Source organism: Giraffa tippelskirchi, chromosome 5, assembly GCF_054371585.1.
Source record: "Giraffa tippelskirchi isolate mGirTip1 chromosome 5, T2T-mGirTip1v1.2.pri, whole genome shotgun sequence".
NCBI lineage: Eukaryota > Metazoa > Chordata > Mammalia > Artiodactyla > Giraffidae > Giraffa > Giraffa tippelskirchi.
In genome coordinates this window covers 57,957,492-57,981,794 of record NC_137279.1, presented here as the reverse complement: position 1 = coordinate 57,981,794, position 24,303 = coordinate 57,957,492, and the positions used below count along the sequence as shown (strand labels likewise).

General features: G+C 41.3%; 1 protein-coding gene across 5 annotated transcripts in view; it reads right to left on the bottom strand.

The window, feature by feature from the left end:
* ESRRG (estrogen related receptor gamma) overlaps positions 1-24,303 on the bottom strand; it is a 682,819-nt gene that overhangs the window by 593,404 nt on the left and 65,112 nt on the right. For 2 of the 5 annotated variants that reach the window (XM_081484982.1, XM_081484980.1), the window contains exon 2: positions 13,879-13,955. The exons of the other annotated variants lie outside the window; for them this stretch is intronic. The gene's annotated coding sequence lies outside the window, so the exon portion shown is untranslated. The remainder of the gene's footprint in view (positions 1-13,878; positions 13,956-24,303) is intronic. 5 annotated transcript variants of the gene reach the window in all.

Sequence of the window (24,303 nt, the reverse complement as noted above, 5' to 3'; positions counted from 1 at the left end):
AAATAACCTTATTAGAAGGCTATCTTACCTATGTGCTCCTCTGACCTGGACCCCAAGGATATCACCTGCAGTGATTTGCCAAGATATCTCAATTAGGAAGGGGGGGGCACAGCGTGAAAAACAACTTCTGGCAACGCAGCTTAATAAATGGATTCTCCGGCCCAGAGAAGTTGCTGAAGTAGTAAAACTAGATGCGATCCAACAAAAACTTGTTTACACATGGGAAAGATTGTGCTCAAATATAGCCCTCCCCCAGCAAAACTACGTTATTTTCTATTAGATGGGATAGACCACATAACCTGGGCAACTTTATCATCTAGTGTCACAGGTCATCTGGGGACCACTTAAGTGTGAATAACAGAGGGGGGACAGACATTCCATATGTGAATGGCTCCTCATCTACAGGAAAGTCAAGCAGCTCCTCTGCTCAGAGGAACTCCACAGAGAGGCTGTGATTGCCAATCAAAGGAGAAAATGCCAGGCTCCTAAAACCAGAGGTGTCAGACTGGCCTAATGTGTGGAAAAGCAGCATCTCCAGGGCAGAAGGAGATCCAGGTTATCTACTCTCCAAACCTAGATGTGGTTCCATTAGTCACCTCTTCTCCTCTGTTCTTTTAGCCACTGCCTTTGCCTCAAATTGCTTGATAATAAACGGTCCCAGCTGATGGGACTCCCACCAAAATAAATCAGTCATTAAACTAATAATCAAGAAGGCTGGAGAAAGTCATAGGGAGACAGGCCGGCACCTGAGACCCTTTCCTGCAGTGCTCACACCTGAGCAAACGTCTCCTCCAGCAACAAAATACAAAGAAACGGTAAGGGCCTAAGAATAATTGCATATCTGTGGAATCACTGCAAATTATGAACAAGATACAAAACGACCAAAAACCCAACTGCCACTTCTGCAGAGCTGGGATCAGAAACACGGTACTGGGAGCAAATGTAGGGGACTGATCAGGCCTGCATTCAACACCACCAAAGGGGTGGGCAAACCACCTAAGCCACCCCTCAGCCCACCCTCTGAACAGCCCCCTACCCTTACCCTGTGTAAAGAACCAGCTCATCACCCTCCACCTTGGGGATCTAGCAAGGGAACCTCTTACTTGATTTTGTTCCCCACTGCTATACGAGTGTCCCAGTAAAACCTTCCCTGACCTTCTTTTCTGGTCTCTTATCAATTTCTATTGATTAAGGAGGCCAAGAAGCCTGGTCGGTAACAATGGCTCACTTGCTATGTCACTAGGACTTGAGTGTCTGTGTTTGCTTTTAGAAGATCTTTCTAGGGCTCCAAAGGGTAAAAATTGTGCCATTTAAAATGACTGCTCAGGCCATGGAACGTTGCTTTGGCCGTCAGGTTTAGAAATAGCCAGGTGTGAGGAAGAATCAGTGAACAGAGCAGACTTCAAGATAGAAAGAGAAAAAAAAATTTTTCAGGTGTGCACACAGGCTGACAAAGGAAAAAAATGAAATCCTGGAAGAAAGGTTTTGTGAAAGACTTTTTCCTCCTCATTTCACATCCAGGATCTAAGACCTATGCACTGGCCAAGAAGCTTAAGTCAGCAGTTTCTATGTCCTTAGGTGGTTCTGAGACAAGACAGAAAAGAATGGATAAGGAGGGGGGTGGTGGATGGGAAAGACTGGGTCATTTGATAATTCTGGGCTTGAACCTACAAGGGTTTCCCTTTGGATATTATCCTGAAGAAAGCTCCGGGCAACCTTAGGCTTATTCTTCACTTGTCACTTGGAAAAGGTGAATCAGTTCATGCTTACAATGGCTAATTCTGCTACATCTCAAGTTCACACACACCTTCTAATTATAAGAAACAGGCTTTTTGGGCTTCTCCAGACAAATGCTGAGAGGACGCCAACATTATTTTTGCTGTTACTGCAACATCCAAATAATTTTCCATCTGCCAGAGCCTCAAATTAAAAGGGCAATGATCATGGGTGAATGTGTGCCCACTGGCCTGGGCCATCCTTATGTTTCTGGACCAGCCACTGTGCCATTTTCTCTATTAAGAGGCACATGACAGCGAAGAGTCATATGGGATAAGAGTTGCCCTGAGAGACAAGATAACTGGGTTACACATCGAGTACGCTTTTTAACAGCCGAGAGGTCCTATTCAAAAGCAACTGGACCCATCAGGAGTCTTGCTTCCCATTAATAAAGTGCTCAAAAGTACTGTGAAAACACAACAGCAAGAGCAGTGAGACTATTTTTGAATCAACTTTCCCATCAGACTTATTTCAAACTGCTCAGGAAGACATATGAAGGATGCCATACGTAACTAGACCTTAGATTTTGAGGCTGAATTCTGAAGCTCTGAAGAAAGTGTTAATGTCACTTCGGAGGAAGTGCCACACAAAGAACTGCAGATGATTCGAAAGAGATGGACTTTAAGACTTGGTATAGACAATAATCTGCTAGTATCCAGAGGCACGTGGGGTAACCCTGAAGCGGATGCTGGGGCAAATTTCACAGTGACTAAACACATCAGCATCAAAGCCATCGCCCTCTGTAAATTATTCCAAATGAATTCCTGGTTACATCTTGAGTAATAACCATATATTACACGCATGTTAGAATGGTATTAGGTCCCACTGCCCATCTTTCTAAAATAATCTAAGAGAGATCGAGATGGTCAGAACCAGATGTTTAATAACATTTCTAACAATAGATCCAGGAGTGCGTCAAACAAACTAGAAGCTCCCCTTGATCAGATGGAACGTTTCCAGACATTTCTAGATTAAGTGGCAAGTGTAAGTCTGTGACCAAAAACATACTTTTAGAAGAGAACAGTCTCTACCTTCTCATTGGGGTGGGGGTAATGAGGACTGTAATCTGGTTGACAGGATAGTTAACCACAGCAGGGCATTCCTTAAATGGTTTCTCGGAGGCAATTTAGGACAGTTGGTTAAGGAATCTTGTATTTTCTAGCCAGAGTCCATGGACTAACCGTCCTTAATCACTAAGACAGCTCTCACATATTACAGAAGTTCTGATTTAAACAAATAGGCCTCCCTGGAGGTGAACATGGAAATCAAGAGATACTTTTCTTTCATCTTCCTTCCTTCTTCTTTAATCATATTAAAATTACATATTTTAAAACAGTTGCCCCAAAATACCCATCAAATGCTATAGAAAAATAGTACATGTGATTCTTATTCTAGGCATTAGACCTCAACAGACTTATTCAAGAATAAAAATTAAAATAAAACTTTGATGTGTGCTCCCCAAATCATTTCTTTCATTCCTAACAATTTGACTGACATGATCAGCAAATGAATGGCCTTTATCCTAAAATATGGTGCTCGTTTGGTTTCGTTTTTTCACTCTGACAGTGCTGAAGAAGAGGCCCTTTGGATTCTTTCAAGAGCTACCCAAGTGCCAGTGCCATGGTTGTTAGCACCAGACACTGGGCGACATGGGAAGGAGGGGTTGGCATGTTTTTCCAGGAGTAAGGGTATATGGTAACTCCATGGTGGGTCCCAGTGGCACAAAGGCTCCTGTGGACGGTGCTGCTTTACAAGAAAGGCTCAGCCGATTCCTCGGCATCTGGGAAGTTGTCAGCCGTGGCATTCCTTACAAAGCTGGGTGGCTGCTCGCTGCTGACATGTTCAGTTTTGAACTCTGAAAAGAAAAAAAAAAGGAACCTCCCTGGAATATTGAGCTCGGCAAAGATAGCAGATGCCCAAAATGAGAAAGTCCATCATACATCAGGTGCTTGGGAACCTTCTGGAAGCTACTGAAAAAAACATGAGTATTTCTCTATTAAGTCTGCACGGAGCCATTTCAGGTGCTTTCCTTGAAATCCCTCCATTTCCACCTCCAGGACCTTGACAGCCAGACTAGAGACGATTCCATAGGTGATTGATCACATTCTCTTCTAAAGGTCATGCTGGGGGAGCAGAAATGGCAGACACACCATGCAGTTCTCTAAGGAAGATGCTGGTTTTATAAGCCTTCCTATTTCAGCTCCTATGGACTTCAAGCAAGACGTGGTAATGTCATGGAAATGTCCATGGGAGGTTTGGTACCATATATTCATAGTCATTTTCTCTGCTTTTCTCTATTTGGTGTTCTACCCACAAGAAAGGACAAAATGCACACAGTAATCTTCTTAGACTCCACTCAAAGCAAAGAAGACTACTCAGCAGCTCACTTTGGTATCTTCTGAAAGAAGAAAAACCATCCCTTTCTAACAGCATTGCAACACTAGTTCCCAGGACTAGATCTCGCCACAGCAGTGTCTATTTAGGTAGTAATGATCTGAACAAAGCAAAATGTATGGCCACGGTGGTTATTATAAGGGTGCCTGGCAATAAAATATGATGCCTTAGCAAATCAAGAGACATAGGAGGTGAGGAAAGGTCAGCGAAAAAAAAAACACATGAGAAATCAATGTCAAAAGAGGTCACTTTATGAGCTTCAAAGAGAGCTACCGTCATTGATTATAATATCACTGAAACAACACAGGCCCGGTGAGATCTGAAATTACATTTCCAATCTGAATTTATAGAACTCACTGCGGGCCCTGGTTGTGACTGTAGCACGTTAATCGAAGCCTACCAAGTAAGCATGATTTAGACGGGCTCAGGCAGAGGTGAATTCAGTTTTCCCTGGGTTATAGCACTAGGCCCATGATCGAGAAAGGTTCAAAATCAGTTTCCTCTTCCATTTCAGAGACATGTCTGGTAATAGCTGGGGGCCAGAATTCTCTTTCAAAAACACAAACTCGATTATGGCACTTCCTGGCTTAGAAATCACCAACAGCTCCGTTTCTAGTGCAGGGTAAGGTTTACAATCCTTAGGCAACAGGCAAGCCCTTCTTAAGAGGCCAGCGCAGTCTCCTTTTCTGACTTCGTCTGATGCTCCAAGTTTACTAGAATCCTTTCAGGTTTCTTAGGCCAAGCTACTCTTCCCCATATGCAGGTCTTTATACAATTCTTTTCTGGCTTAAGGCCGCTCTACCCTGATAAATTATTCCTTATTCTTCTCTTGCCTCATTTCCTCATCATGAAAGATCCTGTGCTCACAAAACCCCACTTCTTTTTTCTTCCACACAGTTACACTACTTTTTCCAGCTTCCCTGCCTGGCATATAGGTACACGAATAAACTCTGCCCTATGGTATATGGGAAGAAATGATGTATGACATCACTAGTCCCTAACATCCTCTGTAAGATTTTCTATATTCTCTCTCCTCCAAGAGAGAGAGATTCTCTTCTCCATGGGACTTTCCTTCAGACTCTGAGTCCCTTGAAGATGGTCTGGGTCCCTGAATAACTATGAGCATCCAACTCACCCCAGCCTCCAATCCAAGTGAGTCGGTGGCATTAGTGAGAAATACTTTAAGACACCAAGATGTTCAGAATGTTTGTTTCTGCAGTTAGTCTACTTTAACTAATGTGCTCAACCAGATAGTATTATATTTTATCTTTTGCTATTGTGCTTATTCCTTGGTGGCTCAGATGGTAAACCGTCTGCCTACAATGTGGGAGACCTGGGTTCAATCCCTGGGTGAGGAAGATCTCCTGGAGAAGGAAATGGCAACCCACTCCAGTATTCTTGCCTGGAAAATCCCATGGACGGAGGAACCTGGTAGGCTACAGTCCATGGGGTCGCAAAGAGTTGGACATGACTGAGCAACTTCACTTATAAGTCACCATGTTTATTCTGGAAGAAGTCAAGGTATAAATAGAAACTCATGCTTCCTGAAGGAGAGAAAAGCTGCATGTATACCAAAACAAAACCAAAATTATGCAAGACTTCTATCCATTTCTGGGCTGACTAGCTAAGTTTCCTATACCATCTGTTTTGTTTTTGTGTTAGACACTCACTCATGTCAGGCTCTTCGCAACCACATGGACTATATGTAGCCTGCCAGGCTCCTCCTGGCAGGGGATCTTCCTTACCTAGGGATGGAACTCAGGCCTCCCACATTGCAGGCAGATTCTTTACCATCTGAGCCACCAGGGAAGCTAACTCACTCCAATTGAGTGGAACCCATAAATGCAATTTCATTTCCTAGAACATGGTGCCGTTGATATTGCATTTATGGGTTCTACCCTATCAGGGTGAGTTAGCTTGGACAGAAGTACATTCTTCTGGAGGAGCTGGCCATATCCCTTTTCCTGGGTTGCTGTTTCTCATATACATGCCGCTAATCATATGGGGCACTATTTAAACTAAGCTGGGGAAAGGATTCTAGAAAGATGTTGGCAGCAATGGCAACACAGTTTTTCAATCCTTTGAATGCAGTAAAAATAGAACAACTGCACACACACACACACAACAAACCCTAAATCCATGGACAACAAAACCAGGAGATGTAATTTCCTCATGAATTCCAAACAGTTCAATGGGGCAAACTACCAAGAGTCACAGATCCTATATGGAATCAGCATGTGGATGACAGGAAGAAGGAAGCAATGGGCATGATAACTAATGAGACTGAGAACAGAATCCTACAAACACCCAACACTACTCACTGGAAAGTTCAATGGGCCAATGTTTTGTCCTTTTTTAAACCCAAGTGCAACGGCCCCATAGTAAGTAGGACTGACAGAAACAAAGCAAGTTAATTCCCACGAGCTGTCAACCATGAACTGTTTCCCTTCCAGAGTAAGTCCCCATTGATGAGATACTACTGCATATGACAATAAACTTGAGCAGCATGGAATAAGAGATTTGCAAGAAAGAGAAGGTCTAGATCAAAGTGGAAGAGGGGAAAGCAGGAGGGAATCCTAAAAAGTGATCTGCCATATTCTTAAAACTCTAACAGTACACACACACACAGAAGAGAATGCTCTGTGAAGGTAGTGAGACTTCTTGAACCCTACCTCATTCTAAATGGACAGGAAAATTAATTTCACATAAAAATAAACAATGGAAAAGTATCAAGGTCAAATCTCATACAAAGTTATTATAATTACAATAAAGAATAAGGAGCAGAGAAAAAAAAATCCCTAAACACAACAAAAACATGCTGGAAAGACATTCTCACAAAACAGATCAAAACCATAACCTATCATTTCAAAAGAAGCTTGAAGACATTAAGAAAGGATATGAAATACAAAGAACATCACGATCAGGTTTAAAGAACTCATAAATATGGTGACAGGACTCAGAAGAGAACTGAAATAAAAGGAAAAAAATTATAAATGCCAACTAAACTAAAAACAAACACAACAAATAATTCCTTAATGAATATAAAAGGTAAAAAGGAGGAAAGCTAAAAAAGAAAGAGATAACAACAGTCTGAATAGTAAGAGACAAATAGTAAAGATAAGCAAAGAAAATTGAACATACAGATAACAAGAGAGTCTGAAGATGAAACCAAAGGAAACATAACAAATATTAAGACCTATATAACTCAAGGAAATTTCCAAAATAAAAAAAACTTGAAATGACATTAAAATTTATAACATGTACCTGCCAATATTGGCCCCCCAAAACAATACTAAGACATGTCTAATAAAATCCTTTGGAATTTTAGGCAAAAGGAGTACATGACATACAGTGTTAAGAAAATTAAATTATCATTCGAGGAAGATCCCCTGGAGAAGGGCATGGCAACCCACTCCAGTATTGTTTCGTGGACAATCCCTTGGACAGAAGAGCCTGAAGGGCTACAGTCCATAGGGTCTCACAGAGTCAGACACGACTGAAGTGACTTAGCACACATGCACAAAAGCAATGCTTTAGGCAATCAGAAAACAGAGTTACCCATTTGATATATTAAATAAAAGAAAATAATTTTATATCCAGCAAAACTGACTTACAAGTATTAAAGGTTCAAACAAACTGGCATGGATATAGGCAAGAACTGAAAAAATATTGTCCCCCTGAGTCCTTTCAAAAGAACATGCTAGAAAATGAACTTCAGGCAATCAAAACAATTAGGCCAACAACATAAGGACTAGTGGTGACTATCAAAATATGTAGTTCACTGCAGAATTTAGCCTGGAAGGAGGCTAAGCACCAGACAGCAGAATATCTACTGACTATATGCTCTGACAATGTGGATATAGCACAAATATTTAAAAACAAGGGAAGGACGAAGGGTACCATATGCAAAAAAAAAGTTTTAATTTACAATAGCTACAATGGTCCTAGTCTTAGCACTATTTTCCTGAGACTATTGTGCACATAATTTGGGACAAAACAAATGAGTTAATTATGTGATATTCTCATTCTGTTATTCCCCTGTGCCCTTGAGAACCAACATTCTTGTGGAAGGAAGGATATATAAATGTAATGCAGAGGAGGTAAAATAATACTCTATAATCTCACATTTGAACTAGAGTATCAATATGAATTCATAAGCTCATAAAATATATAGTAAGATTTTTCTGGGCTCCAAAATCACTGCAGATGGCGATTGCAGCCATGAAATTAAAAGATGCTTACTTCTTGGAAGGCAAGTTATGACCAACCTAGACAGCATATTGAAAAGCAGAGACATTACTTTGTCAACAAAGGTCCTTCTAGTCAAGGCTATGGTTTTTCCAGTGGTCATGTATGGATGTGAGAGTTGGACTATAAAGAAAGCTGAGTGCAGAAGAATTGATACTTTTGAACTGTGGTGTTGGAGAAGACTCTTGAGAGTCCTTTGGACTGCAAGGAGATCCAACCAGTTCATCCTAAAGGATATCAGTCCTGAATATTCATTGGAAGGACTGATGCTGAAGCTGAAACTCCAATACTTTGGCCACCTGATGCGAAGAGCTGACTCATTTGAAAATACCCTGATGCTGGGAAAGATTGAGGGCAGGAGGAGAAGGGGACGACAGAGGATGAGATGGTTGGATGGCATCACCAACTCAGTGTACATGGGTTTGGGTGGACTCCGGGAGTTGGTGATGGGCAGGGAGGCCTGGTGTGCTGTGGTTCATGGGGTCACAAAGAGTCAGACAAGACTGAGTGACTGAACTGAACTGAACTGAACCGGCAAACTATCTCTATCATTTTATGAGTTTTTGACAGATAGGTAGATTCCCAATCCTGTCCTTTACAAAGGGTTAGGAAACAATGACAAACCCAGTAGTAGGGAGTATCCTTAGCACTCAGACTGTAACATTTTTCACCTAAAGAAATCAGAGCTTCTTGGAGAAAATGGCTGATTCCAGATCTAGGGCAGGAAATATACACGATGAACCTGGAACATCTTGTATTACCAGACAGCAGGAAAGTTATCAAGGGCTTTTAAGACAATGACCAAAGGACTCAAGACCCAACTCAAATGGGTCCCCACTGGCTTGACTGGAACCACCTGAGCTTCAATTATGATTGCATTCTTGTCAAACACCACCTACAGTGGAGCCAAAAGGATCAGACCAGAGTCTGACCCAGTCTCTGGATCCAGCAGCCAATCTGCAGGACAGCCAGGGCTGAATAACTTGTCTAATGGACTATGAGTGTACAGTTGGGAAAACTCAGGCCCAGGGAAACTCTCGAGGTCAAAGAGCCCAAGTTCCTCAATAGATAAATTGTAAGGAAATGAAAGGGATTACAAGGGAACTTTACAGTTAAAAAAGACTTAAAGGCATATCGATTTTTTTTAATGGCCAAGACTAAACATGGTGTTTGTGGATACCCACTGGGTGATAAATGTGTTTCTAAAAATATAATGAAGTGACTAGTATAATGGATAATGGTTACTTATGGGGGGTACAAATGGTTGTGATTGGGTGAGGCAGAGGGAAAGGATTCTGGGGTAGCAAAACTCTATTTCCTGTCCCAGCTGGTGTACAATACATATGCAGTATACATACACATATATGTACACACATTTCATACAACATATAAATATACAGAGCATTAGGACATGCATTTGATTCATGTTGTCTTCTGCATTCATGTTGCATTATCAATAAAAATATTCTTCTTAAAAAAAGACTAGGAGTTTCTTGCTATCATCCAATCCCCCACTGAGAAGGCAATGCAAAGCACATGGGTGAAGTGGAAAAGAATGTGAGGAAATGATGATTGAGGTCATATTGTGAAGGTCAACAAAAGTCTTTGCCGAGTTATATTTAATTTGAAGATAATGTAGACCCATTTAAAGGTTTTTATGAGTCCAGTGATTTCCCCTTTCCTCTGAACTTCTTAATGTCTCCATCATTTACTGGATTCTCATATTTGTATAATTAAGCTAAGCGAGCTAAAGAAAGACAATGCCAAATAAATCCTGGCCAGAAAACTGTATTCTTACATGGTTGAAGAGGGCTGGACCATTGCTGTTATCATAGGTAAAGTAACACTTACCGTCTTTACTGGGATTTAATAAAAATCAGCTTGCTGTATCATATTATACTAAATTAACTTTATTCAGACATCTTTACCTTTTTAAGCAACTAAATTCCTCTGTTTCTCAGGGAATATGCTATGATTCAGGAGAAAAGAGTCAACTTTGAGTTATGAAATCAAAACAACTTTGAAAATGACATAGAAAGATACAAGGGAATAAATGCCTCTGAGTAAGCCTAAACAATCCAAATGAATGTACAGGTATCTTCTTGAGACAGTGGAGAAGGTGTCTCTTACAAATTATTATTTTACACACATTATTCTGTTTTAAAATATCCAACCTTCATAGATAGGCTATTTTACTTAGCCTGCCAAATATTTTTAGTGACCATAAAGAATAATCATAAGAAATTTTGTAGCTTTGTTCTTTTTTTTCACCCTAAAAGGTCTTAAGTTCTTCCATTCCAAATTATTCATCCAGTGGGATTTTCAGGAGTTAATAAGGTGGAAAATGCTCCTTGCTCAATACAAAGACAAAAATGAAGCTTTTAAAATCGCCAGCATCACCATTAGGATAAGATGTCCTGCCAATCACCATAGCAGAATTCAATCTCGTATTACAAAATGACTCCTTCCTAGTTCTTTTAGAAATAGATGGGGCACTGAATCACAAATTAAAAAAACAAAATCTAACAACAACCAAAATAGGCGATAATATAACTCAAAGTAGCTAAATGTGTGTAAGAACCAAATGTAATAGGCCATACATGTTACAAACGTCACAAGAGCCCAAGACTGCATTCAGGTTCCCAATTCAGAGGAAATAAATGGACTCATCCCACCCTTAACTCTGGAATAAAAAGACAGTTGCACAGGACTGCACAGGAGCCAAACCCAAATTCACAGAGGTTTTATTAAAAACAGGAAAAGGTCAGTCCTCTTCCCCCAAAGGAATGTCCAGGGCTTGTCGGAATTATTACTCCAAGATAGTTTCTTTATTAAATTCACTGTGCAGGAATAGAAAGACAAGGCTGGGAGAACTAGAAAGACACAGAAAGTCTTCGTTTAGCCACAAACTAAATTTAATGCAAGATAAAGAGGAATCGGCATTCTCTTCACTGAATCTACAAACCAGATATATTTTACAAGGTAATCCTTAATGAACTGAGAAATCATATCATTAAAGAACCCATGAGTGATAACTACATCATCTTTGCTCTTTCCTCCAAATAAAATAAGAGTGATACGCCAGGTACGACATGGGGAACCTCCTCACCACTAAACAAGAACGTGAAACAGTCATTTACTTTTTAACCTCTGCTTGCTTCTAGTTAAAATCAAGGGTTAGTTAATCAATTAGTTTAAGTGAATTTACAGATCGAGGGTGGCCCAGCACCGTCTTGTTTAGTAAACATTTTTCAACATGGGTAGTCACGGGGGAAAATCTCAAGTCCAAGTTCAGTGTCAACTTAAAATGGATTCCTGAGACACCCCTGGCATGTGAATTAATTCTATTTGCATTAATATTTGGAACGTGAGACAGAATGACACAGTCACTTTACACGATGCTCCAGCACTCCCTCCCCAGCATTTTTATCATTTAAATGATCATGTTCTAGGCTTCCCTGGGGGCTCAGTGGCAAAGAATCTGCCTGCCAATGCAAGGGACATGGGGTTTGATCCTTGATCCAGGAAGATCCCACATGCCGAGGAACAACTAAGCCCGTGAGCCACAACTATTGAGCCTGTGCTCTGGAGCCTGGGAGCCACAACTACTGAAGCCCATATGCCTAGAACCTCTGCTCCGCAGCAAGAGAAGCCACTGCAGTGAGAAGCCCGCACACTGTTAACTAGAGAGTAGCCCCCACTCTCCGCAACTAGAGAAAAGCCCTCGCAGCAGCAAAGACCCAGCACAGTCAAAAATAAATTTAATTAATTAATTAAATCATTTTTTTAAAATGACCATGTTATGAAAGCTGGGACAGCAAGTGTGAGAGACTTACAAGCGTGAAAGAAAATAAGGCAAAAAACGGAACATATCTCCTCTGGGTTCTGCCTGGGTAACATCCCAGCTTTCAACAGCAAGGCTACATTTGGGTGGCAAAGCACAGGGCACTGTATTCCATTTCAAGGCCGTGAGGGGGGGGTTGAGTCATCTGGTTTCTTTCCATTTCAGATCACATCCCTGGCAGAAAAGTCAACAGATCCACCATAATGCCCATCGCTCCGGATGCAGACCCAAAAATATTCCTTGTAAGGAGGTAAAAAAATGAAAGCAACATCTGGCAGAGAAATCTGTTCTCAAGAGCTACAATCTAAAGGAAGCGTGGGGTAGCAGGGGAGGGACATCCTGGTGGCTCAGTGGTAAAGTATCCACCTGCCAGCACCAGGAAACACAGGTTTGATCCCTGGTCCAGGAAGATCCCACATGCCATGGAACAACTAAGCCCCTGCACCACAACTATTGAGCCCATGCTCTAGAGTCCCAGAGTCACAACTCTTGAGCCCACACACTGCAACTACTGACGCTAGCGTGCCCTCAAGGCTGTGCTCCACAACCAAAGGCCACCACAATGAGAAGCCCTCACACTGGAAGGGAGAATGGCCCCAGCTCTCCACAACCAGAGAAAAGCAATGGGGAAGACCCAACACAGCCAAAAATAAATAAATACAATTTTTTTTTTAAGGAAGAGTGTCATGGATTGAAGGGATTGAAGTCCTTCTTTTTGAGATGCTGTTTATAAGCTGGTGCTAGTGTTTGGGGGGTAACAAGAGGCAAGGCTGGTTTGGAGCAGCAAAAACCTGGGAGAGAAAAATTCCTCCCTTTGGTCTGTAGTCTCAAATGTTGCTCGATATTCAAGACTTTGATGGCTCAGAAGTGAGAAGGTCGCCTGGTTTGGGTTGCATTTCTTTCCCTGCCGGGCTTCTGATGGAGAGGTCGGTGAAACTAACAAGTCTATGGAGACCAGGGAAGAAGGGTGGTGATATCGGAACAGACTCCCGCCGCTCAGTCAACCCTTCACCAGGCAGCTACCTACGCCACCAGCTCTTTGCTCCCTCAGCTGAGACCTAACAGCAGGACCCATCTTGGAAGAACATCTGATGTAAGGCTTTGGGGTCTGACATACCGTTACCCTGCCTCGCCTCCTCCTCCTCTAATGGGTTCTAGAAAAAGCCTAGGAGAGTGCCGTTTCAGCAGACAGGGAAAAGAGGGTTGCAACGCTTTACATAGTTATTTTTATATTTAATCCAAGAACGAGAGAGGACTAGGCGACCCAGCTGACTCTCAAAAGCATTTTAGGAAGTTGGCAGCGGAACAGCCATCTCCTGCTCTCTCGGACCGTGTAGCAAGTAACCGGATCTGGGGTATAGATATGTTTGTCGAAGATATCAATAGCACAGATAATTAAGTTAGCTGCAGCAAACCAGCTCCATGCTTTGAAGTGTGGGCACAGTTGATGCGCTCACCTTTCCCTCACCTGAGAGGCTAAGCCTACAATCTCCTCACAGATGTTCACAATCTTGTGACCTTTGGTCCCCCCTCATTATCACATCATTGAGGTTACCTAACCCCGTGGGGCCGACCATAAAAAGAACTTTATAAACTGGAGAGTGGTGAATTCCTACCTTCAAAGACAGACTCCGCCTGGGTGAGAAGAACCTTCAGCTAGAGGAGCTGCAATTCTCTCGACTTCTCTCTGCTGCTGCGGAAAGGAAGGGAAGGGCATCACAGAGCAGGAAAGGATGTCCACTAACCCAGGGCTCCTCAAGCGCTGAATTGTATGGGAATCCCACCAGGTGTTTCTAAAAATACAAGTTACTGGAGCCCACATTTAACACTAGAGATTCCTATTTAACACTCCCGCTAGAGGCCCGGAATCTGCATTTTAATGACTACAGAGATGAATCTAAATGTGTAGTCCTCAGACTACACTTTTTAGAAACCTAAGTACTAAGTCCAGTTTCTCAAGATTCCAGAAGTATTATATGTACAGCAATATGTAGATTAATAACCCAATAATAGCGGTATTACCCCAGAAACCACCAAACCCATTACATTTTGTGCTTTGTATATTTCACATCATTTAATCTTCACTATATATATATATATATATATATACACACATATATATATATACACATATATATATTATAATTTGATCCATTTTACAGTCATGGAAACTTGGCAATGGTTATTTGATTCAAGGTCACAAGCTAGTGAGTAAATGGTTAAGAATCCACCTTGCAATGCAGGGGACACAGGTTTGATCCCTGGTGAGGGAACTAAGATCTCACATGCTGCAGAGGAAATAAACTCATATGCGGCAACTAGAGAGTCTGTGTGCTGCAACTAAGACCTGATGCAGCCAGGTATATATATGTGAATTGGGCCTCTTTCTAGCCAAGTCTCTACTGTACCCCAGTTATGCCAGTCTCTCTATAGACTCCCCAAACTTGAATATATCCTTACTGTGTTTTATTTGCGGTTTTCAGTGAGGAAAGAAAGGAGAGAAAAGCAAGAATTTAAAGAAGTCAACCACTGAACTGAGACTTTTCCCCAATTTGAGTACCAGGCCTTTTACAGTAAGAGAAAAGCAGAGTTGTTTCAACTGCTACTAGAAATATAAATAGCCTAGGATATCTATTAGTGCCCCATAAATACTGCTGCTCAGAATACTGATATATTTCCAGTTATTTGTGATGTTTTCCTTTCCGGTTTTTTTATGACAACTGAAATTTAATACAACAGGCCAGTTTGGCAAAGGTGAGGTGTGTAGCTATGACCAACTTAATTCCCTGGACTCAGAACCCCCAGAAGGTGTGAAAGCAGCAAATCTAGATAACTTCCCAATTCTCCCAGAAGCCCCCACTGGGAATATGACTTCTGATGTGGCATTTCCAGGGAAAATTCCATGTTACATGTGTTCTTGGAGACTCTCCCATGAGACTTGCCCAGAGAGATTCTGGTTTTTTTGTGTGTTTTTTTGACATGTGAGATTTTAGTGTATCAAACCCACCTTGATGTTGAAATTTTAAAGGGAGAGAGATGAGACAGAGAACAGTCAGAGAGAAGGTTACGGCCTCAGGTGTGAGTGACCGCTTCATAACTGACAATGGATATTCACTCTCCATCAGTTACACACAACCAGAAGATCAGTTCTGTTGAGAACGGTTATTGGAGAGGAAAAGACAGACAGGCATGGAACCAGGTGCAGGCCAGGCAAGCAGAGAGTTATAAAACCTTTTTCTTTTTCCTCCCTCTAGAAGCAAATATAAACTTGCTTTATGATGCCAATCCTAGTTTTCCCAGAGAAGTGCTTTGGCAATAACATCCCCAGAGAATAAAAGCTTGAGCAACCAGGGGCATTTAGAACAATAAAGCCTTCTTCTTCCCACACATGTTGTTGTCAGTGCTGCCATGGCTCTGTTCCATACATTTCCTGCCAGAGCTCACCTTATTCCTACAGAGTCAAGCATGGGAGTGTCTGAGTACTGAAGGGTATGATCATGGTACCTCCTCGGTGGAGCTGCATTGAGGATCAGCTGAATCAGCATATGGGAAGATGCTCTGGACAGTACCTGGTACACAGCAAGCTCTCCATGAGTCGTAGCTATGATACTGTGGGATGGTGGCTGTTACATGTATTGATAGTTCAATAGCCACAATGCACATAATATATCCCAAATATTTTTAAAGTAAATATTTGACTTGTTTTTTTAAAGCAAATATATGACATCCAAAATCACTGTGGACAGTGACTACACCCACAAAATTAAAAGACGCTTGCTCCTTGAAAAAATAACTATGACAAACCTAGATAGCATATTAAAAATCAGAGACATCACTTTGCTGACAAAGGTCCTTATAGTCAAAGCTATGGTTTTTCAAGTAGTCATGAACGCATGTGAGAGTTGGACTATAAAGAAGGCTGAGCACTGAAGAATTGATGTTTTTGAAATGCGGTGCTGGAGAAGACTCTTGAGAGTCTCTTGGACAGCAAGGAGGTCAAACCAGTTAATCCTAAAAGAATCAACCCTGAATATTCATTGGAAGGACTGGAGCTGAAGCTGAAGCTTTGGCCACCTGATGCAAAGAGCCAACTCATTGGAAAAGACTCTGATGCTGGGAAAGATTGCGGGCAAGAGAAGAAGGGGGTGACAGAGGATGAGATGGTTAGATGGTGAGATGGTTCACTGAGTCAATGAACATCAGTTTGAGCAAACTCCAGGAGATGGTGAAGGACAGGGAAGCCTGGCATGCTGCAGTTCAGGGGTCGCAAAGAGTAGGACACAACTTAGTGACTGAACAACAAAATGACTTGTTTGTAGTTTTCATATTTATTCTACATCCCATGGGGGAAATTCGAATCATGAAATCATCCATTTATAAATAAAATCTGAAAATGTTAAAGCAACGTACTTTCTCTTTACCTTTTAAATTCTGGAAAAGCAAGGCTTTTCGATTTCAGTATTGTTGACATTTGAGGTTGAATAATTCCGTATTGTACAGAGAGTTGCCCTGTGCATTGAATGGTGTTTAGCAGCACCCATGGTGTCTACTCATCAGATGCCCAAAGCACCCTCTTCCCAGTTGCAATAATAAAAAATGTCTTCAAACATTGTCCTTTAGGGTTCAAAACTGCCCTTAGCTGAGAACCACTGGTCTAGAGTCATTCTGAAACAGACAAGTAAACTACAGACACAGGTTCTCTAAAATATGCCTCAAACGTAAGGTGGTGTATCCCTACTAGGGATTTCACTCATGCTACAAATAGCATTTTACTAGCAGTGAAGTGAAACCCAAAGCCTGACAGGAGTGGTGAGATGCTTACCCACTAACAAGCTATGGTGAGCACAACAGTCCAAACTTCTTCACTTATGCAAACTCAACATTTAATTTTCTGCAAGATTACCCACAATAATTACAAAGTTTCTATAACGCAGCCTCGAAAGCTTGAAACTCTGAGATCCATAAGAATTGATCTTTTATCTTTTACCTCGGCCGTGTACTGTGTCTGTGTAACATAGCAGATGAGTGAAAGCAATGTTGTCCTCTAATTTCTAGAAGTAGGAAAGTGAAACTTTACCAAAATTAAAGTATTAAATAATCCAGTGGAGAGACAGAGAGAGTAAACTTCTAGCGTACAAACATTTTGATTTTAAGCATGCATCTTTCAGCTGAAAGATTTTTTTTTTTGTCCATATGATAATAATAGTTTGACATTCTAAAAGTAATGCTGAAATATTAGCCAGTAGCTGCCGGTTAAAGATGGTTTGAGGCCAAAAACCTGACATCTCTGGGACACCAGTGTGTTCACTCTGCCAGTCACATACAGTACTTTTGAAGCATTAGCAATAGCTTGAATGGACTTCCTACCAGGAATCTGCGGTCAGATGCTGACTAATGCCAGATCAACTTGAAGATTTCAGAGCCATTATGAAATATGTAAGTACTCTGACATAGTCTGAGAATGAAGACAAACCAAGAAATTCACGCTATTACCAGAACTGAGTTAGGATCTTACTGACCAGGGATTAGAAAAATAGAGCTCAAATGAGAGAGAATACACATTCTTTCCACTTTCTAATATCCACATGACTTATAAGGTTTCATTCCAAAGGGAGGGAAAAAAATGGCACCCATGTTTTAACTAAGTATCAGGCCAAGGTAGTTTTATCCGAAGGGTATTAATTGCTCTGGTGAAGGAATGTTGCACCGTCCACTCACACACTGGATCTCATTTAGTTGCTCCTTCATGTTTAAGATGCTATTATTGTCCTGGATTATGCCCCCATGATGTGGTAAAGTGGGCAGGGCATTGAATGAACAGGAACTAAGTGTGCATGTACAAGGTCATTTCTCTTTTGCTTAGAGCTGCCTCGATTCCATCTGCTGAGAAGCTGAGAGTGTATCTTCAATCCAGGGCCTGACCTAAGAGAGGAAAGTCAGGGGACTGAGGCAGGGAGAAGTCACCTGCATCCTGTATGAGCCATCCAGGGGGGACTCCCTTCCCCTGTCCCCTGGCCTTCATCTTTGTTGTTTAGTTGCTAAGTCATGTCTCACACTTTGCGACCCCATGGGCTGTAACCTGCCAGGCTCCTCTGTCCATGAGATTTCCCAGACAAGAATACTGGAGTGGGTTGCCATTTTCTCCTCCAGGGGATCTTCCTGACCCAGTCTCCCAAACTGCAGGTGGATTCTGGGAAATCCCAGCCTTCATCTTTAGTTGAGGACAAAAATCAGAATCTTTGCACCATCCTGTAGCCACAGGTACCACACCCACCACAAAAATAAACATCACAAGTTATTTCTTCTAATATTCTCAGGGCTGTTTGTTTTCCCCATCTATTTTCCCTTTTCTAACGCCCTTCCCACACAGTCTTCAGTCCTACCCCACACCAACCCTCTTTCAAGACTGGAATTGCTAAGAGGTAGAAGCAATCCAGATCTAGATGTCAGAAGACTCAATTCTGAGCCTTTCGCTCTCTTTTTAACAGTGTCCCTCTGAACAAGCCACTTAATCTTGCTAAGTTAACTTACCTATAAAAGGGAAATGATAATTTGTGACTTCATAAACTTTCACTACACAAATATCATGTGTTAGTAGAAGAAATACTTAAAGCTAGAAGGGGTCATTCTGCATGTTATTGCAGTGGACCTGGCAAGCAAACAATTATTCATCGACAAGCACGGTTATTCTCAAGCAGCTTTCCTCTAAGCTGGCCAGATGGTTCCATGACTTTCTAAGGGAAAAGGTGAAAAGCCATCACATTTACCCCCTTTTAATCTTCCTTTTCTACCTTCATCATTTAAACACAGAAAAAGCGTTATTGAACAGTTACCAGATTTTCCCCTGAGAAGGAAAAAGTTTTCCCAGTGGCCTAACTTTAAGGATTCTGCTTAAACTGATTGAGAAGGTGGTCTGACCTTGGCATTAACCTTGGAAATTACAGAGCTTTCCACATTTGCCTCTTTCCACTGTACCTGCACTGCCTCTCATTTCTCACACAACAGTTTGGGACCTCCCTCTTTTCCTTTCCCCCTGTACTTAACAAAAACCCACATCTTCAAAACAAGCATGCAGAGCAGAAAGTAGTTCTTGAAAGGGAACTCCATCTGCCTTACAAACAGAGTGCCAGTCGGACATATCGTGGGAGCAGCAGGCAACTGTCTGGGGAAGACACCACAGCATCTGGTGGACCCCAGGAGGCTAAAGCACAAGAAGGCACGGGATTCTCTCCAGTGCCCAGCCTGGATTCTAGGGGGAAAAAGAACATTGTAAACTACAGCCCTTATGTCACTCCTTAAAGATCAGGAGATGGTCTTCCAAACTTGAAGGCAAGAGAAAAACCTTCAGGGAAGGGTCAATCTCTCTTTCTACTTCGAAGAAAGAACCTCATTATGTACACAGGTGTGACTCTTCCATTCATGTGTCTCCAAGTTCTTAGAAGCTGATTAAGTGATAACCGTACCTATTAGAAGAGATCATCACAGGAAAGAGAAAAGTCTTTTTCTGGAGGGTCAAAAACCAGAGGACTTTCATATCTGCTATCAACTCCTATGATCTTAGGGAAATAATTTAACTTCTGCATAACTCCTTTTCTTCATCTGTACAGTTAGGAAGACAGTGTCACTGACAACCCACAAGATCTTTTTTTTTTTTTTTTAAATCAACTCAGTAAGGAAGTAAAAACCTAATTTTAAATAAACAGTGTTGAATATTTAACAATATTTTTAAACATCTTGTCTTCTGCATATGAATTAATCTAACTTATGCCTATAGCTGCAAAAGCACAAGGGGTCTTTGGAAAGTCTTCGTGTTCACATCTGTAAAAGCTAAAAGATGGTTCTGATATTATTTGTCTGCAAGTCAGTGTACCTATGTTTCTTTCTCTCATGCGTCTATATCTTTGTATGAATCATTATGTCTCAAGAGGCAGAATAATGTAGCAGGAGAGTGCCCTGGATGTAAAGATAGAATACATAGAGTATGTATTCTATCTTTACATCCAGGGCCCAGAGGGATGGGATGGGGAGGGAGGTGGGAGGGGGGTCCAGGAAGGGGAACACATGTAAACCCATGGCTGATTCATGTCAATGTATGGCAAAAACTACTACAATATTGTAAAGCAATTAGCCCCCAACTAAAATAAATAAATTTATTTGAAAAAAAAAAAAGAATACATAGAGTAAACCCCAAGTCCATTTTTTCTGGTTTTGTTGCTTTGGACAAAATAATGTCTAACATGAGGATGATTCGGGCTCATCTGCCTCCATGATTGCTTGAGTGTTAAATGATAGCCATGTTCTATGCCACTCTGTGTCTCTCACTCTCCTCTTCCTCCTTTTCTTCCTCCTCATTATTCATTATCCTTTTCCACCACTGCCTCTTATCTCTTTCCGTCCTTAAGATCAAGTATATTTCTAGATCTTTCTGATTATTGAGTAAATAAAATAAATTGCTTTATACCGTGCTCATCTTCCCTGTTTCTGCTTTGAGTCTCCCGAATGTCCTCTGTGTGTGTGTGTTAGTCGGTCAGTCGTGTCCAGCTCTTTGTGACCCTGTGGACTGTAGCCTGGCGGGCCCCTCTGTCCATGGAATTCTGCAGGCAAGAAGGCTGGAGCGGGTTTCCATTCCCTTCTCCAGGGTAGTCTTCCCAACCCAGGGATTGAACCCAGGTCTCCTGCACTGTAGGCAGATTCTTTACTGTCTAAGCCACCTGGGAAGCCCCCAAATGTCCTAGAAGAAATATATTTTATGATTCTTGGGTCTCTTTTATTCCAGGAAATACACCTTTTCCACCAACTCTGCAAACTGTCTCCAACTTAGTGAGCAGTGTAGGGGAGATATGTATAGATTATAAATTGGAGGCTTTTGTCTGTCACTCACTAGCTGGGCAAGTTCTATTACCTCTTGTAGGCTCCATTTTCTCATTTGTAAGATGCAAGTAACACTATCTATTTCAAAAGAATAATGGGAGAATTAAATCAATTATGATACCATTTAAAACACATGGCATAATGCCTTTTTAAATGGTAAGTACACAATAAAGAGCAGCTTTTATTATGTTAAAACTAAAACACAGTTTTATTATTAATGATACCATGGTTAACATTAATAATGGTGATTTTTCAGAGGGAATCTTGAAGGTAGGATGCTGCCCCACCAAATAACTTAGAGACAAAAACTTCTAAGAATTGCTAACACTTACTGTGTACTAGACATTTTTCTTCTTGTTAATACTTTCCAGGTATTAACTCAGTTATTTCCTAGGTCATCATAGCTCTTGAGTGGTTGATCCAAGGCTCAAACCCATGAGTTCAGGACTAGGATGTAAAGCACCTTTCAAAATGCTAGGAAAGATAGCATCTTCTAGACCAACCAAATTGCTAGTAATTTGTTACCAGTAACAAAGTACTGAGGGCTTTTCTGCTGGTGCAGTAGTAAAGTATTTGCCAGCAATGCAGGAGACATGGGTTCAATCCCTGGGTCAGGAAGATCCCCTGGAGAAGGAAATGGTAACCCACTCCAGTGTTATTGTCTGAAGACAAGACAAGAACAATGGTAACTACTTCAGTGTCCAGTGGGTAGTCTCACGGACAGAGGAATCTGGCAGGCTATAGTCCATGGGCTTGCAAAGAGTCGGACACGACTTAGCAAGTGGACAACAACAACGACAAAGTACTGAAGGCTGCTTATGATTTTCTTTCTAAACTTTTTTATTTATATTGGAGTATAGCCAATTAACAATATTGTGATAGTTTCAGATGGATAGCAAAGGGCCTTAGCCATATGTATAAACGTATCCATCTTTTTAATTTAAATGAGTGTAGATATACTTATAATGGCATAGCTCTTGCTCACCAACATTGTGATTTCCTCTCTACTATAGAAAAGGAAGCAGTGCGATCCAAACTAAAGCTTTAGGACTTCCTTATAGCCCTGGGTTCATCTGTGGTATGAGGACCTCAGGTGCTCAGCATTCGCATCTTTTCATCACTACCACCACCATGATCATCACCACCACGGTGTTACTATTTATTGATCATTCTATGCCAAGCATGGGCTTTCCCTGATGGCTCAGGGTTAAAGAATCCGCTTGCCAGTGCAGGAGATGTGGGTTTGATCTCTGGGTTAGGAAGATCCCCTGGAGAAAGAAATGGCAACCCACTCCAGTATCCTTACCTGGGAAATCCCATGGACAGAGGAGCCTGACAGGCTACAGTCCATGGAGTCACAAAGAGTCAGACACAACTAAGCAACTAAACAACAACACCACCAACAAGCATTCTTCACATAGATTTTTCTGCATGTGTTAAAGCAGAAAAAAAAAAATGTTGAAAATCATTGAGCTACATAATTCCAGATGCCTTCTGAAGACTTTCCTCATAATTCTACCCTACAGGACTCCACCACCAACCTGGAAAAGAAAAGAGGAATGACAGTAATATTTACTGGTATCTATCTTGTGTCAAGCATAAGATTAGGGACTTTCCATACATAATCTTATTTAATTCTCACAACAAACCTAAAATATAAGCATTATATTTATTGCTTAGTTATTGTCACTGATTTTTTATTATTTTAATCTCAGATGTACAATGAAGGAAATCACAACTTAGAATGACTTGGTATCCTTCTCAAGGCTCACTGAGCTTCTAAATTACAGCTTGAGGATTAGAACTAAATGTATATATCTCTTTTGAGCAATCTCTTTAAAACAGTCTTACCATTTACTAAACTGGCTTGTTTTCTTCCAATGTAATATAAACTCTCTCTCTTTTGTCTATTCACTGGAAGGCAGAAGCCCTCAAAAGAGTGCCAGCCTGGGAATCAGAAATCTCAGGTTGTAGCCCTGGCCGTACAACACATGGGTTGTGTGACTCTGGAACAGTCATTTACCCATTTAAAATGAACCATCTCCAGCTCTAATTCTACACACTACAACTGCCTGAAAGTAGATACCAGATACCCATCATCACTCACATGATATCAATTCTAATTGCAGGCTTTCTCTCTGCCCTTGGAAGAGAAGATTATGGAGAGGAACCTGCTGCACAAGAGCATTTGTTGACCAGACCACCAGACAAGGGTGGTTAAGGAGGAGGTTGGCTGGGAAGTGTGAGAAAGTCATCCACCTTACAGCTGTCCTGGCCTGAACATTACCATGGATAAACAAGAGGCCCTCTCTAGAGAATCCTGCTGGCATCTTGTCTTCATTCCTTTCTGGAAAAAAAAAAATTCATATCCCTGTGAAGAATGTATTGCCTTTGACACGCAACTGCCAAAAAACCCAACTGTAGGCAAAATCCATCTGACAAAAATCCCTTAACTGCTTTGATTCAGTTCTTAAAGGAGATTAGTGGTTGGAAGGTCACAGAGAAGCCAACCTACTGCACACTGCAGCCTGGGGTTTCAAAGCTCTCACTACTAAGGGGATCTCCGTACCTCATGCCCCTTCCCTCCAGGCCGTTTAATCAATGAATCAACAAATAGTTACCGAACGAGGCTTCCCTGGAGTCTGCAGGTCACTTCAGATGTGCCTCTCCAGTTCAATAGCAGGAGAAAGAAAAACAGATTTTTCTGACTCTTCTTAAAGTTTCCATTTATAAAACCAGGACTCACATGAAAAGACTGCGGGTCTCTTCTCCCTCTTTTTCTCTTCCCTTGAACCCTTCTGATTCACAAAGAAAAAGAAAATGCTACGGAGTTGAGAGAATAATAAGAGATAAAAGGAAGGAAAGGAGGAAGGAGGGACAGTAGGAGGTAAGGAAGGAAGGAAAGAGGTGGGGAGACAGACAGGAAGCAGAGAATCAGAAGCTTAGAGTTCAGGAAGGTCAAAGGACACAGCAAACATGTAGACAATCTTCTCAAGATAAACCACAATGGAAAAGAATATGTAAAAGAATATATATAACTGAATCCTTTTGCTTTACAGCAGAAATTAACACAACACAGTAAATAAGCATACATCAATAAATTTTTTTTTAAAAAAAGAAATATCTCTTTGGTAGCATGTAACTTTCATGTTTACTACCCTGTGAATTAC